This window comes from Thunnus thynnus, chromosome 24, assembly GCF_963924715.1.
Source record: "Thunnus thynnus chromosome 24, fThuThy2.1, whole genome shotgun sequence".
Classification (NCBI taxonomy): Eukaryota; Metazoa; Chordata; class Actinopteri; order Scombriformes; family Scombridae; genus Thunnus; species Thunnus thynnus.
In genome coordinates, this window is record NC_089540.1 from 6,320,502 (window position 1) to 6,334,335 (window position 13,834).

The window sequence follows — 13,834 nt, forward strand, 5'->3', positions numbered from 1 at the left end:
AGTGCTCACTCACTAACTCACAGCCGCATATATTATGCTTGAAATAACAACCTCTCCCGTTGGCTGGTGAATTCAATACCAACTCCACATAAAATCTACTGCCCTGCCAGACTGACTTCATTCTGATGTTTAAAAAAGAAAAAAAAGAAAGTGTGTGTATACACAGTACATACACACACACACACACACACACACACACACACCCTAAACAACCAACCCTAGTAGCAGTAACTGGCTGGCATTATTATAATATTTTTTTGTTATTAGTATGGTGATTTTTGTACTATTTTAGGGTTTTGTTAGGTATTGTCTAGTTCTTGTCATATGTTTTCAATATATGTCTCTATCTCTGTCAGCGTTTATGCACTCTGCACCAATGAAGGAAAAAGAAAAACTGTTAATATGTCACTTTAAGTTTTAATATTCATTCCAGGTGAGAAAAAAAAAAACATTTAGATTCTAGACTAATATGTGGTTAGTTTATTCAAATAAGCCCATTTGGAAAATTTGCTCTGATATTTTCAGAGATGTGAGGAGTTGCTGGCCGGGTGAGACCAGCCGGTCATCTAAGCTGCTAGCAGCCTGACTCGGCTCAGCTGAGATGATTGGCCAGTCAATGTCTGTTGTCATCCTGGGGAGAACATGATCTGATGAACTGATCTATGCAGCTCTTTGATAGCTGCTGGCTCTAATGCCGCCGTAGCATTTTGATATATGATATAATTCCTTTTGGAAGATAAATGTTGGTCTCACAGATGAAATCTCACACTTGTAGCTGCCGTGGTAGCTTGTCTGAATGTAAAGTGAAGCTTCATGTTTTTACTGGACAGAATAGTGCTGCATCTGGGGCTCTATATGTACAGATGTCACTACATTTCAATAAATATAAATGTATTCAAATGAACAGGTCAGTTTATATTAAATTTATTTTTACTTCATCAAGCTACCTAAAACTTTGGATTTTTATTATAGCTACATTACAGACTGAATAACAATTTACTGCATCTCTCTGAGATTATTTTTTGTAAGAAAAAAAAAGTGTTAGTGGAGCTTTGAGATGAGATTATTTTGTCACAGTACAGTCAGGTAGGTGTGTTGAAGATGAGCTGCTGCTGTCAGAAAGTGCACTGCTGTTCCACCTGTAGAATGATCGTACAGCGTCTTCCCATCCTCAGACGTTTGTACTCCCCACTCGAAGTTGCCAAGTCTGAACTAGCAAGTACACAAGTCCAAACTTGGCGTACATGGCATTGAGAAAGGCCCTATGCTAATTTGGCTTCAAAGCCCAGCACACCTCCTGCAGGCTTGGTTGCCATGTGTTGCCACTTCCTGTATCCATTGTTTCAAATGAAAAGCCCTCTAGGGTTTCATAAACGGTCCAGCTATATACTAGGTTTTGACCTAGTCTTGCCTTTCCTACGTCACTCAGACACACAGTCACCCCTTCCTTGGGAGCCACAGGTGTTGGCGGTGATGCTATGAAATGAGTTCTCACTGAATGAGGGTTTTAACCTCAAATTGAACCCCTCAGCTTGGCAGAAGACCACGATGCTCTGAGCATTCCTCGGTTTGTATCTCTTTTCCACATCTCCCCGTTTTCTAGTGCTATTGTTCTGAATCCATTGTGTAAATCATGCACGTCTTTTCCTTTCTGTCTCTCCTAGCCTGGTTTGTTTTCCCCCCCAGAGCTCATGATGATGGAAATGATTGGACTGCGATTTCTCTCGGACCCCTTTTTTTTGTAAATTTAAGATAGTCACAGGGTCACCTAGTTCTGCTTTTTGATAATCGTTTGTGTGCTGCACTTGTGTGTATTAAAAAAAAGTAGTAGAAATGCTTACAGACATTCAGTTAATCCTCTGTTTAGAACATAATGCGCATGTAAAATGCATTAAGGAAACTGCATGCTCTGTGTCATCCTTTGAATCATAACAGGGATTTCAAATGCGGTGCTATATATTTGTTTTTGACCAGTTTAATGTACTGACAGAGTCCTTCTGAGAATAAACAGAGTGAAATGGGGGACTGGGGGAGATTACCATATGGGTTTCCACCAAGAATGACAATATTAAAACAGTAAAAAAAATTGGGGAAACTAATTTAACGTTTAACCTGCATGGTCAGCCACATAATTATTCAAATGAGTTTTTAATCTGAGAGATTAAGAGTGTGCCATGTTACAGTACCACAAGAACCGCAAGCACAAGAGTGGGTCAGCTTTACCGAGCAGAAATTGCATATTACCTTTCATCTCATTTTTGTCATTTTTAATTTAGCTACATAACAATAATGGCGACTTTTGACATTTGAAATAATCAAAAGAGTAACACACTTACACTTTATTCACTACCAGTGTAATTGATTTCACGCATCTGAGAACATCAAAGAGGGATTGTTTCGAGTCGAGGACCTTCTCCATGCTTTTTGATCTTCCCCTCAATGTTTTCATTATTGTCAAATCAACACTAACCCATATTTATGGATGAGCGTATTCAACAAATCCAACCTCTTCTAATTACAGGGAATAAAAGGCAGTTCTATTTTGGATGAAAGCCTCCTGACAGAGCTGGCATTATTGAAACGAGCACTGCGGCTCCTCTTTTATCACTAATAGCTGCCCAAGACAGCAGAAAAAAACAAGTTGTCTCATTTTACTACAAAAATACTGTATGAACACTGACACACACACACACACACATACATATATAGAGCCTTACACATGTGTGGACATTCATGCACAGAACATATGAATTTCGGACAGAAATATCAACCAAGGGTTTAATCAAAAATGTAAGACAGTCTGACAGTAAGAGAGATAAATACATTAGCTTCACATTCCCTTACTCATGTTTTTAGCAGTGTATGGAGTTCTCACACATTCACGCACACGCAGACTGTCTTTATGCAACATATTGCAGGGCTGGCTGGCTTCAGCTCAGGGTGAGAAGACAGACGCAAGGGTCACCGCCTGACAGCTTGCGACGGGGCGAATTGTCTGCGTCTGTTTACTTCCCCAAAGCAACTGGGCATCAATGTCTTCATTTTGTTTTTTTTTTTGCTTTCACACATCTTTGTGACTACAATACAATGTGGAATTGTCTGTTTGGGAATACAGTTTGACCTGTGTCAAATCCTATTTTTGTCGTTGCCATTTTTAACTTGCATGGGGTATTGAGACTCCCTACAAAGGGCAATTCAAGTTATCTGAAGAGTATATATGAGAATATACTGTACTAAATGTGACTGTCAACTCTTTGTCTAAATGCACCAAAGCAAGGTTAAGGACAGATTGTGGGTACGAACATTAATTGCAATGTTACACAAACTCGGGTCTCATACAGTACGACAGTCTGAAGTGCGACACATCCACCACTCCAACTTCCACACCCTTTTCTTTCCACCTCGCTACATGAAGGACACACTATTTCCTGCACTGACACTTAACATTGGCGTTGGACGCAAATCGTGACGAGTCAATGCAGTTCCTATGGATACTGGGCCGCAACATACCACCAAACATAATTTAAAAACAATGGCTGGAGCTAGGGGTGCAATGGATCACAAACCTCATGGTTCAAGATCACAGTTTTGAGTCAGGCATTGGATCATTTTTCAGATCAGCCCAAAAAAAAAGGAGGTGAAAGGGTTATTGCAAACTAATTCAACTAGAATATGGTGCATTTGATTTGTTGTGGTCTTATGGTTTGCATATCAGTTTCATTGTCAAACTTCAGTTCCTAATAATGGTCTTAAATAACTTCACAAATGTGACAGTGGATGCTTAAATACCTTTATTGCAGTTTGAATATTTGGGAATGTATGGATTTTAACAGTTGTGTTTCAAAACATAAAAATGTCATTTTTTCATGTTGATAAATTGACATCACAGCAACATCTCTTGTTTATCTTGAAGCTGTGGGCAGACAGTGCTTTTAATATGTTGACATGACTCACAAAAATGCTAAGGCACATCTAGTCATTGCTACAGATTTGCATAAAATCTGTCATTTTTAAAAGGACATTTCTGTTAGGGATTGAATTACCTTCAAAGAAAAAGGGCTGTTTTTGATTAGACTGCTGCTAAATGAATTAAGTTTGACTTTTTTGCAAAATATAAAAAATGTGCCTGAGCAGACTCTACCTCAAACTAATGTTAAACCAGTCAAATGCATTCTGTCTGCATTTTAAATATGTTCATATAACTGCTTTAAAAACGTTTGACTTAAACATGGAAAACATGACTTTCAGCCTATAGAATGAAAGAGCTGCAACACAGATTTGTTCTCAACATGAACTCACATTACAACAGAATCTGACAAAACAGAAAAACACACACGCCTACAGACACTGCTACCCCCCATGCTGCTTAACTCATGTCCAGTTCAATGTCAGTGTCAATCTATTGTCATCAGTGCAGCTCTGCGCGGGGAGACAGAAATCTGGTGAATGACCGCTGATGGTATCTTTGATGAGGTCAGACTGGCAGGAGGAAAAAAAAAAAAAAAAAAAAAGACATCCAAGCACAGCTGGAGCATCCGTGTTGAACAACACCCTGCAGAGTGAAGAAATGAGAGAAACACTATAGATTATTCCTTTTCACAGGACATTTCAGGGCAACTGCATATGCTACATTTCCATAATTCATGTGTCCCCCAAAAAGGTCATACACAACTAGCACCAATTCCAAAGTATAAGAAATAAGGAAGAAATGATAAGTAGCAGTTTAACTGCAATGTAGAGTAGTTTGAGAGAGATTGATTATGTTTACACACACAATATGAATGCAAGATTCATATGTAGTGTAGTGCTGCGGTAAGTACATCTTGGTGTAATTTATCTGAGGAAAGCAGCCCAATCAGACCACCATATCATAGTGGACAAAACAACCCATGGTCTACTACTTACGCTGATGAAGCCCAGGCATTAGACATTGATTAAACATGAGCTCAGCTGTTTACATTCTTAATTTATTGATTTACATTTAGCACTAATGCAATTTCTACTCATATACCTGCTTGTAATACGGTTAGAGCTAACCTTTGTGCAGATATACCAGTGGAGTGTTATGTTGCTGACAAGTAGATTTGCAGAGAGCAGCAAAAAAACACCACACACACGCAACAATTAATTTAACTACTATAAAAACAGCATAGTACAGTTAAAAGGCCAGGTCATTAGTGTCTGTCAATTACAGAAACACTGAACCAAAGGTTAAAACCAAGCTAACCACTTAGAGTCATGCCCTACTGCATACATATGTTAAGCATAAACTGAAAAGCTTGCCACTTCGTGAGAGAAAGCTATTCTATGTTCTGTTAAAGTGAAGCAGTGAGCACTTAATGTTCCAGTATTCCCAGTGGCGATGACTCAACATATATGAGAGAAGAGGCACAGTGTCCCGAAGAGCCACAAGAACATACATTTGAACTTTGCATTTATGTGAGCTGCACATTAGAGCTATGAACGGTCATTCGTCCATAGTTATGACACGCGTTTCCAGTTAGCAGGGCCATTGTGGCAGTTAGCTTAGATGTACTGAGATGGACAATTAGGTAGGTCACTCTCTTCTGCAAATCATTCTTGCTTGTAAGTTGCTTTGGATAAAAGCTGCTGCTAATGTTTCCCTGAAATATTAATAATTAGCATAATTTTAACCTTTTTTCCTGTGCTAGTAGGGCATCAGGCTTTTGACATTAGACACATTTAATCTAACAATCAATATCTAATGTCCTATCCTATCTAATGACATTTACACACCAAGTTGGTGACTCAGATTACAAAACAATCCTGGACAAATTCTTTGGAAATGGGTCGAATATGTTGCATGGCACCAAGAGAAACTGTGTTCAGCACATGTTGTTAAAGCTCAATTCTTCTGTCGAGTTAAAATTGGTAGCTTTAATAAGCACACTGACTCCAGAAATCTGTCTATGACTCAGAAAATGCATATTGGGTAAGAGCAGTCTGACAGACCAGACAAACACAGATTGGCAAAACAACAGCATGTGGCAGCAGTCCTCTACTTGTAGAGGACTAATTGATAATCAGGAACAGCTGTGCAGGCAGGTGACTGGGTCAGCTGATGAGCAGAGGCAGGGAACTCTATGGTAGCAGCTAGTGGACAGGTGAGAAATGGCAAATCTGCTAGAATACGTGGTATAGACTAATTAGAGGAAGTGGAAACAGGTGAGGACAAGAGAAAAAAACAGGACCAAGACTTTGAATGCTACTGAAAATAAACCCAATACAATGTATATAATTTAAAAAAACAGCTTTTCAAGGAGGCTTTATCTGGTGGCCAATGTTTCAAAAAATAGTCTGTTTGATGAAAGCTTACACAGGCAGGCAGCCCAACAAAAACATCTAAAAAAAATCCTTTCTTCTCACTATTGTATCTTCTGGTCTTTGGAGCTTATTGAGAATTCTAAGTACAATCTGCTCCGATGAGCTAAAGGAAACGTCTGCTGAGTATGACCCCAAATAAGAGAGAAAACAAAAGCAGTAATTGGTTGCACTCCGTCCATCTAAGTGTGGATTATATTAGAGTTAAGAGAAATTTGGAACAGACTGGATATTGTAAGAGACTCGAGTGTAACTTCATCCAACTATGTTCAAACATAAATGGGTGAGAACATAGAAAAGTGACACACTGCGTTGGGAGTGAGGCTTTGTCTTTCAAGAGAAATTCAGCTTCAAAGTGTTCTCACATATGCACTGAGGACACGGGGCATCTTTCTGAACATCTACTGCGTGTGGTGACATGCAGCTTCAAAGTGCAACTCAAAAATGCATTGAGAACATTGGACATTCATCTTAACATCTCTCTGTTCTAACATGTATCATAGAGTTGCTCGGTACCACAGGGCAATATCTCCCATCCAACTAATGGGATTTAAATGAGGGGATGGTGGGGAAGTTGCTTTCCACAAAATGTTACCTTATATTTTGACCTCTTATTAACACATTTCATAATAATTTTTCAGGTAGAAGTTATGGATAGATATATTTGGCATTTTGTTCTAGAGATATGAGTTGTTTTGTTCACATAATCATGACAAAGTGTCAAATGATAAGTTAATTTATTCTTGATATTTATTCTTTGATGACCCTTTCTCACCTAAAAAAGTACAAACTGTTGCTTTCAGTGTTTTTAAAAGGCCAAAAAGCAAGATCATTTTTCAACTCCTTTTATCTTTCTCAACAATCTGACAGTGTTCTGACAGGCGTAGTTTCAAGGGTGACATCTTCTTCAAAACTCTTTGATATGACATCAAAAAAGCCAAACAGCAAATTTGATGAGTGATTTCTAAAGACATCCAGAGCTTCTGCAGCTTTTTAAAGATTTAGACTGTTTTTATAAAACAAGTTCTCTTGTCACTGCCATCCAAAATGACCAAATAGACCATTCCAAAAAAGACTCATATGAGAGTTTTCTATTATGCCACTTCTATGGTTGGTGTTTAGTTAAGTGTAGGCAAAAACGACTTGGTTAAGTAGCCCATTATCTGAGGGATTACATCCATATTTGACAATTCTGAGCCTTGCAATTTATGTCGGATGCCAATGTTCAGTGCCAGTGCAGGAAGTAGTGTGCCCAAACCACAATCTTTTCCTAACCTGTAGTTGTCATGTGCAGATATTGCAAAAAGTGAAAATTTCGAAAAATTCTGGCATTAGTGTTAATTTTGTCAGCTATTTTTTTAATTTAGTGTTAGTCCTGTGTCAAATGTTCTTGTTAGTTTTTATCATATTAAGTCAACCTTATCCTGTTAGGGTTAGTCAAAGAAAACCGGAACTATTTTAGTGTAGTTTTAGTCAATGAAAACTGCATTTTAGTCTTTTTAGGCATCAGATTATATTGAACATTTCAGTCAATCTAGTCAAGCCAAAACCAACATTTTTTGTCGTTTTAGTCAAACTCGTTTCACACAAGATTTTATTATCTGATAAAAAACACAGGTTGAATGATTAGGAATGCAGCTTTGCAGAAAGTGTCTGGTCTGATGGTATCAATTTAAGGAATACATCCAGACATGAAACATGTTCTGATTTGCTTATTTATTTTGATCCAACACAATTCAACAACTGGGGCCCAATACTGTCTTTAAAACAATGAGAGCTGTACAGACAACAAAACCAATTGTTGAAACCAATTTTTTGGTTGCCCAAAGTACAAACTTACCTTTCTGTTCTGAACAATGGAAATAAAAGTAGTTCAAATGTGCTCCATGCATGGACTTAATAATGACATAAGGTAAAATTGCTGTCTAGCAAGCTAGTTCACATGGCATCAATATTAAAGATGAACAAGGCAAGGTTTGCTAGAATAACAACAACCACGATAAGGAAAAGTAACGTTATACACTGCTATTTTAATCAATACAGCTGTCTGGGCTGCATAATGGCTTGCGTTTCACTCGCACTATGCACACATAAACATGACCTGAAGTCTATTTTCCTCCCTTTTACGCGTGTAACTACAGTCATTGTCTATTGGGCTGTGAGCACTTCCAAAACATGGTTGACCTACACTCAACACTGCAACTGAACGCCTCCACTGTAGACACAAAGACGGCGCACTTGCTGCAACTGCTGCTCTGCTAACGTGCTGCTCAGGCCATAATATTTTGTCTCCTCTTTTTTGTCAAGGAAGATAAAGAGAGATTTCGTTAAGTTTTTCAGTTTTCATCAATAATATTGCATGTTGATATAGTCAAAGTTTAATGATGATGGTGCCATCTCATCATCGTCTTGTCTTAGTAATGTAAACAAAGGTTGCTGACGAACATCTTTAGTCATAGTTTTCATTAACGAAATCGTTGGCATTAGATGCAAAAAAAAAAATTTTAGCATTGAACATGATCTTGGGTGAGCCAGTGTGTTTTCAGCAAAGCAAAACCATATTGTAGAATATGTTTTTTTAACGGGGTTAATTTACACTTAGCAAAATTATTAGTTTAGTGCATTCAGTGCTGAGCCATTTCGACCTCATGTCTCAGTGAATCTGTAATGGTGGCTCGCCTTTGACCCTTGTTATATTGCAAAATACACTGAGAAGGCTTCACTGTGGCAGGAGCAATTTAACCTTTTACCCCTGCACTCCTGCCACCTGGTAAAAAAGTGCACCTCTGCCCTCGCCAATTGAGTTATTCCCTGCTATGTGGTAGAGATATACTGTACAAGTTCTCACACATGCAAACACGGCACACGAGGAGATACAAAATAGCAAAACTGCCACAGGGAAACACATAACTAAGTGTGAGAAGAGAAAAACTCAAACATATTAGGATTTTCCACTTTTGAAACAAACCAGAGCTTTCTTATCAGTGTGTGACTTATATATCAAAACCCCATTCACAGCCTTACCTTGATGCGTGTGCACACACACACACACACTGCAGAAGTAATTTTTTTTTTTCGGTACTTAATCCTCCTGTCATGATATCTCTAGGATCTGCAGTATCCTTTACCTTGGTCCTTGCAATCCCCCCAAGATTACTTTGTTATCATCCATCTATATCCTTCTCTCACTCTATTTCCCAATCTATTCCTCCTTTCCTCACTTTGTTTTCCTCTCATCTAGTCCCTAACTGCCCTCTTTCCCTCTTCTTTTCACTGTCTCAGCTAATTTTATTAATAGAAACCGGCCACTCAGACATCAGTGGGTTGTAAATGACCGTAGCCTCTTTTCCCCTCACTCATGAAAGATAAAGAGGAGAAAAAAAGAGATAGAATATAGCTAGAAAAGGAGAGTAAGAAGAGGACAGCGAGGAGAGAATCAGAAACAACAGAGAAAAATTGAGGACAGAGAAAGGAAAAGTAATTAAGGTGAGGGGAGAGGGGGAGAGACTGGAGACCCCACTCAATAAATCAGAGCTGCCAAGAACCTGTCAGTCTCCAGGCTCTTTTTATTGGTCACTGAGGATCAGCTAGTATTAGTCACTGGGGTCTTGCGGTGTGTGATTGGGTGGTTGAGTGGGCAGTGTGCGTGCGTGTGTGTCCGTGTGTGTGTGTGTGTCTGGAAGGATTCCATCAATAACACATGGATCGGGGCCACAGGCGGAGACAAGGAGTCATGTTGGAGATGGTTGAAGATGTGCCGCAGAAGAGCAGTGTCCACGTGTGTGTTTGTGCGCCGCATATGTGTGTGTGTGTCAGTATGAAAGGGTGAGAGACAGAGAGAGAGACAGAGAAGGGTGGAGAGAGAGAGAGAGAGAGAGATAACAAGTGAGGTATTCATGTTGGGTAATGAAAGAGCGTACAGCGGGAGAGAGAGAGAGAGAGAGAGAGAGAGAGCTCAGGGATAGCCGTCATTAGACAAGCCAGTTCTCACTAATGATCATCGGGAGAGGCAGCAGCACCCCGTGAGAATGTGTGTGTGTGTCGATATGACTATGAGTGCATGAGCTTACCTCTGAGCATGCGCACCCTTGTGTGTGTGTGTGTGCAATGAATCATGATTCAAGGCCCCCTTGCCATCTCTAACACCCACAAGCATTAAGGTCATAACTGATGGCAGGACTCCTTGTGATTCTGGGTTGTGTGTGTGTGTGTGTGTAGGATCACCCAGGTGAAGAGGACACAATTGGGCCCCCTGGCTCCCATTATAGCGATGCATGGCAGCATCAGGGTCAACCTGAAAGAAAAAGAAAGACAGAAAGTCACAAGTAAAGTGGTGAGTCCCCTAAAACAAGGCCTGAAAGACTGACTGGCACACACACACACACACACACACAAATACATTGGCCAATCAGTAGTCAGGCTGCCGCAGTGACACAAGTGATCCTCCGGGAATCCCCCCCTCCCCCCTCCTCCTCCCAATCCCCATCTTCAGTTTCTGAAGTTGCTGACGATTTGAGGATCACTCAGCATTTAAGCTTTAAAGCACTGCTGGCTGACTACTACCTGACACATGCTGTAGTGTGGGTTAATGGGAGTTAAAGGTACCCTGTGGAGTCTCCTTGAAAAACACACTCAGTTATGATGGCATTCAGTGATTCTCAGCAAACCGCATTACATCTCTCCTTGAGGCCTTAAAACCTACGTTGTTTACGGGTTTAGATAGGCTACTGTTATGTTTCTCCGCCTTGCTGGTTCTTCGCTGTGCTGCTGCCAACAACTGTCAAAAGTCAGCTCGCTTTTCATTTGACATTCGCTTTGACTGGTGCTTCTCCTACTCCAGCTGACATGATGCTCCTCTCCTCTCACTCTCGCTTCATCTTCAAGTTCACGTTTTACTACACATTTGCTGTAGTCAACACAGATGTGTACTGTATTAGGCTGGAAGTATGCTTCTGCAAAGTAGGGCTTCGTTATTGAATAATCTGTTGCTCAATTAATTGCCTTAATCGTTTAGTCTATTACCAAGGTCAGGTCTTCAAATGTTTTGTTTGGTTTGGTCCAGTGCAAAGCCCAAAGATATTCAATTTATGCTAATGCAAGACAAGAAAAAGCAGGACATTGTAACATTTGAGAAGCTACAACAATGTGATGTTTGCCATTTTCACTTGAAAAATGATCAAGATCCCCTCCAGACATGTCTAACAACATAAAAATACAAACACAAAAAAGTGAAATTACCTCCTTAAAAATCCTTAAAATGGCATCTCTTCCTTCTCCCTTATTGAAAATATGAAAATATTTTTCATTTAAAAAGTTGAACTGTAGGACACAAGATGTCTCCTACTGAACTGAAAAGTCCATTCTCAGTGTATAAACACTGGCGGCTTCAGGTTTCCACATCACACCTGTGTAAGTTACATACTAGATCACAATTGGCTTCCAAACTAGTAGCGATGTCACAAATCATGCTCATAGGTACACGCCTTAATCTCAGATTTAAGGTGAGCACAGAGAAACTTTCCTCCTTTAGCAGATAAATGTGAAAACAGCCTCCTATTGTCAAACTCTGCACATACATCATTCTGCAGAGTGAAGCTCAAACATCCAACTGAAGGAACAAATAGAAAAACACAATTTTAACCGGAGGGGGATCATTAAACCGTTATCAAAGCAGTTGCTGAATAATTTCCTCTTAATTGACTAATCAATTAATCATTGCAGATCTACTGTGAAAATACATGTGAACATCCCCGTGGACACAGGAGAATGTAATGGGTAATGTAGGTTGCAGAGGCCAAAGAAGCCAATGCATACACCTCCCAGATCTCAACAACATGTGTGGATCTGCATGTTAAGCAAACTGACTGGGTGATTCAACTCTCGTTGGGAGGCGGACTCAAAACGGAAAAAAAAAAACAGTATACATTATACTCAAAATCCATAAATGTTTTTTTCCAGATAACCCCTGCGTAAGTTTGTCTATGTGCAACCAAAAGAAGCATGTTGCAGCCTTTACTCGTGCACACATACATGCTAGTTGAGCATCATATACAAACAAAACAGGGATATGCTCATTAGAACATTTCCCAACAGCACCACCAGTGGTCACAAAGTCCAGAGGCTCCCTTTTAACGATATGGGTTTATAGTAATTGCTTATAGCTTCAAACCAAAACCCCCTGAACAGTTTGAACATTACAGTAGAGCAATACGTACAATCTCTACAGACAAAAGTGAAAATGCAGAGTGACCCCCACATGTTTAATGGAAGAATTACTGTCTTCATTTCTTACAACTCAGGAGAAGCTGATATCGACCCCAACATACAGTATTGGCAGAACAAAAGATCTGTGTAGTTGTAGTTTGAGCACATTCATCGTGTATATTGAAGTATTTTACCAGCATCTGAAAAATATGGGTTTATAATATTGGTGTTTGGAGTGAAATCATTATAAAGTACTTGAAAGTTATTCCCTGTTGACTGACTGTCTATTGGGCGATACTGGATTATGGACCTTTTCATTCACCAATCTTCAGAGGTTTTTGTTAATTTTGTTTAGCAAAGCCATAAATATCAATATTTCAAATACCTGACAGCAATTAAATTCACTCTAAAAACTGAGACTAGGGAACAGTTTTTTAGAAGGGGGAAAAAAAAAATCAATACTTGCTGACTCCCATCAAACAGTTCTGAATGTTTTATCCCAGTGCTTTTGTTTCTACAAGGGGGTTTACATTTGGATTAGAGCCTGAGCCTTTGAGTACAATTTGACCTTTACAACGTACAGTAAGTATCGCTCTTGAGATTAGAGTAAGCAGACATACTGTAAACTCTGAATTATTGTCTGCAGCTTGATTTTTGCTTCAGCCTCTTAGTCTGATTAATAATGACTCTGTGGATTGAGAAACAAAGAAATTAAGATACGTGAGTATGGACACACAGAGTGCCTCTCTACTCTGAGAGAGATACTGCTTAATGCCACACAATGGCATCTTTTTTGGCAAGGCCTTTTGACACGACACAGCGCCAGCGTCTCATCCCAGTCGCATGTGGAACTCGGCAGCAGTGCAAAGCCATTATCACCTTCAAGCAGGGGGAATAGGAGCAGAGGATTACCCCTGCAACAGTCAAATATTGCTTGACTCTGAGCCATTATCCCAAAGCTCCCTTATTCACTTCTCAGCCTTGCATTCATCACCTTCAGATCCTTGAGCAGCTCTGCTTCCTTCCACTCCACACACACAGCATGTGTAGAAGCTGCTTGCTGGCAACCACTTCTCCCTGTGGTGTGTATGTAGTTTGTGGATCGTCCTGCAAAGAAAAGAATATCAGCAACAGCAGTGCCTATCTACTGAGTGAAGGAAATTACATTTTTTTTGTATTCTAATTTAATTTGTCATTTAATCCTTTTCTGGGTGTTGTTAGGATTTTGGAACATTCACGACTCAGTCTGGAGACAGTTATGATGGGTATTGTTACATTCAACTGCAAA

The 13,834-nt window shown here is 39.6% G+C and overlaps 1 long non-coding RNA gene across 3 annotated transcripts in view; it reads right to left on the reverse strand.

Annotated features, from left to right (window-relative positions):
• Positions 1–3,776: 3,776 nt before the first annotated feature.
• Positions 3,777–13,834, reverse strand: part of LOC137177218 (uncharacterized) — a 281,510-nt gene continuing 271,452 nt past the window's right edge. For all 3 annotated transcript variants that reach the window (XR_010926015.1, XR_010926014.1, XR_010926016.1), the window contains 3 exons: positions 13,541–13,653; positions 10,567–10,636; positions 3,777–4,552 (listed from right to left, as the gene is read on the reverse strand). This is a non-coding gene — a long non-coding RNA (uncharacterized lncRNA). The remainder of the gene's footprint in view (positions 4,553–10,566; positions 10,637–13,540; positions 13,654–13,834) is intronic.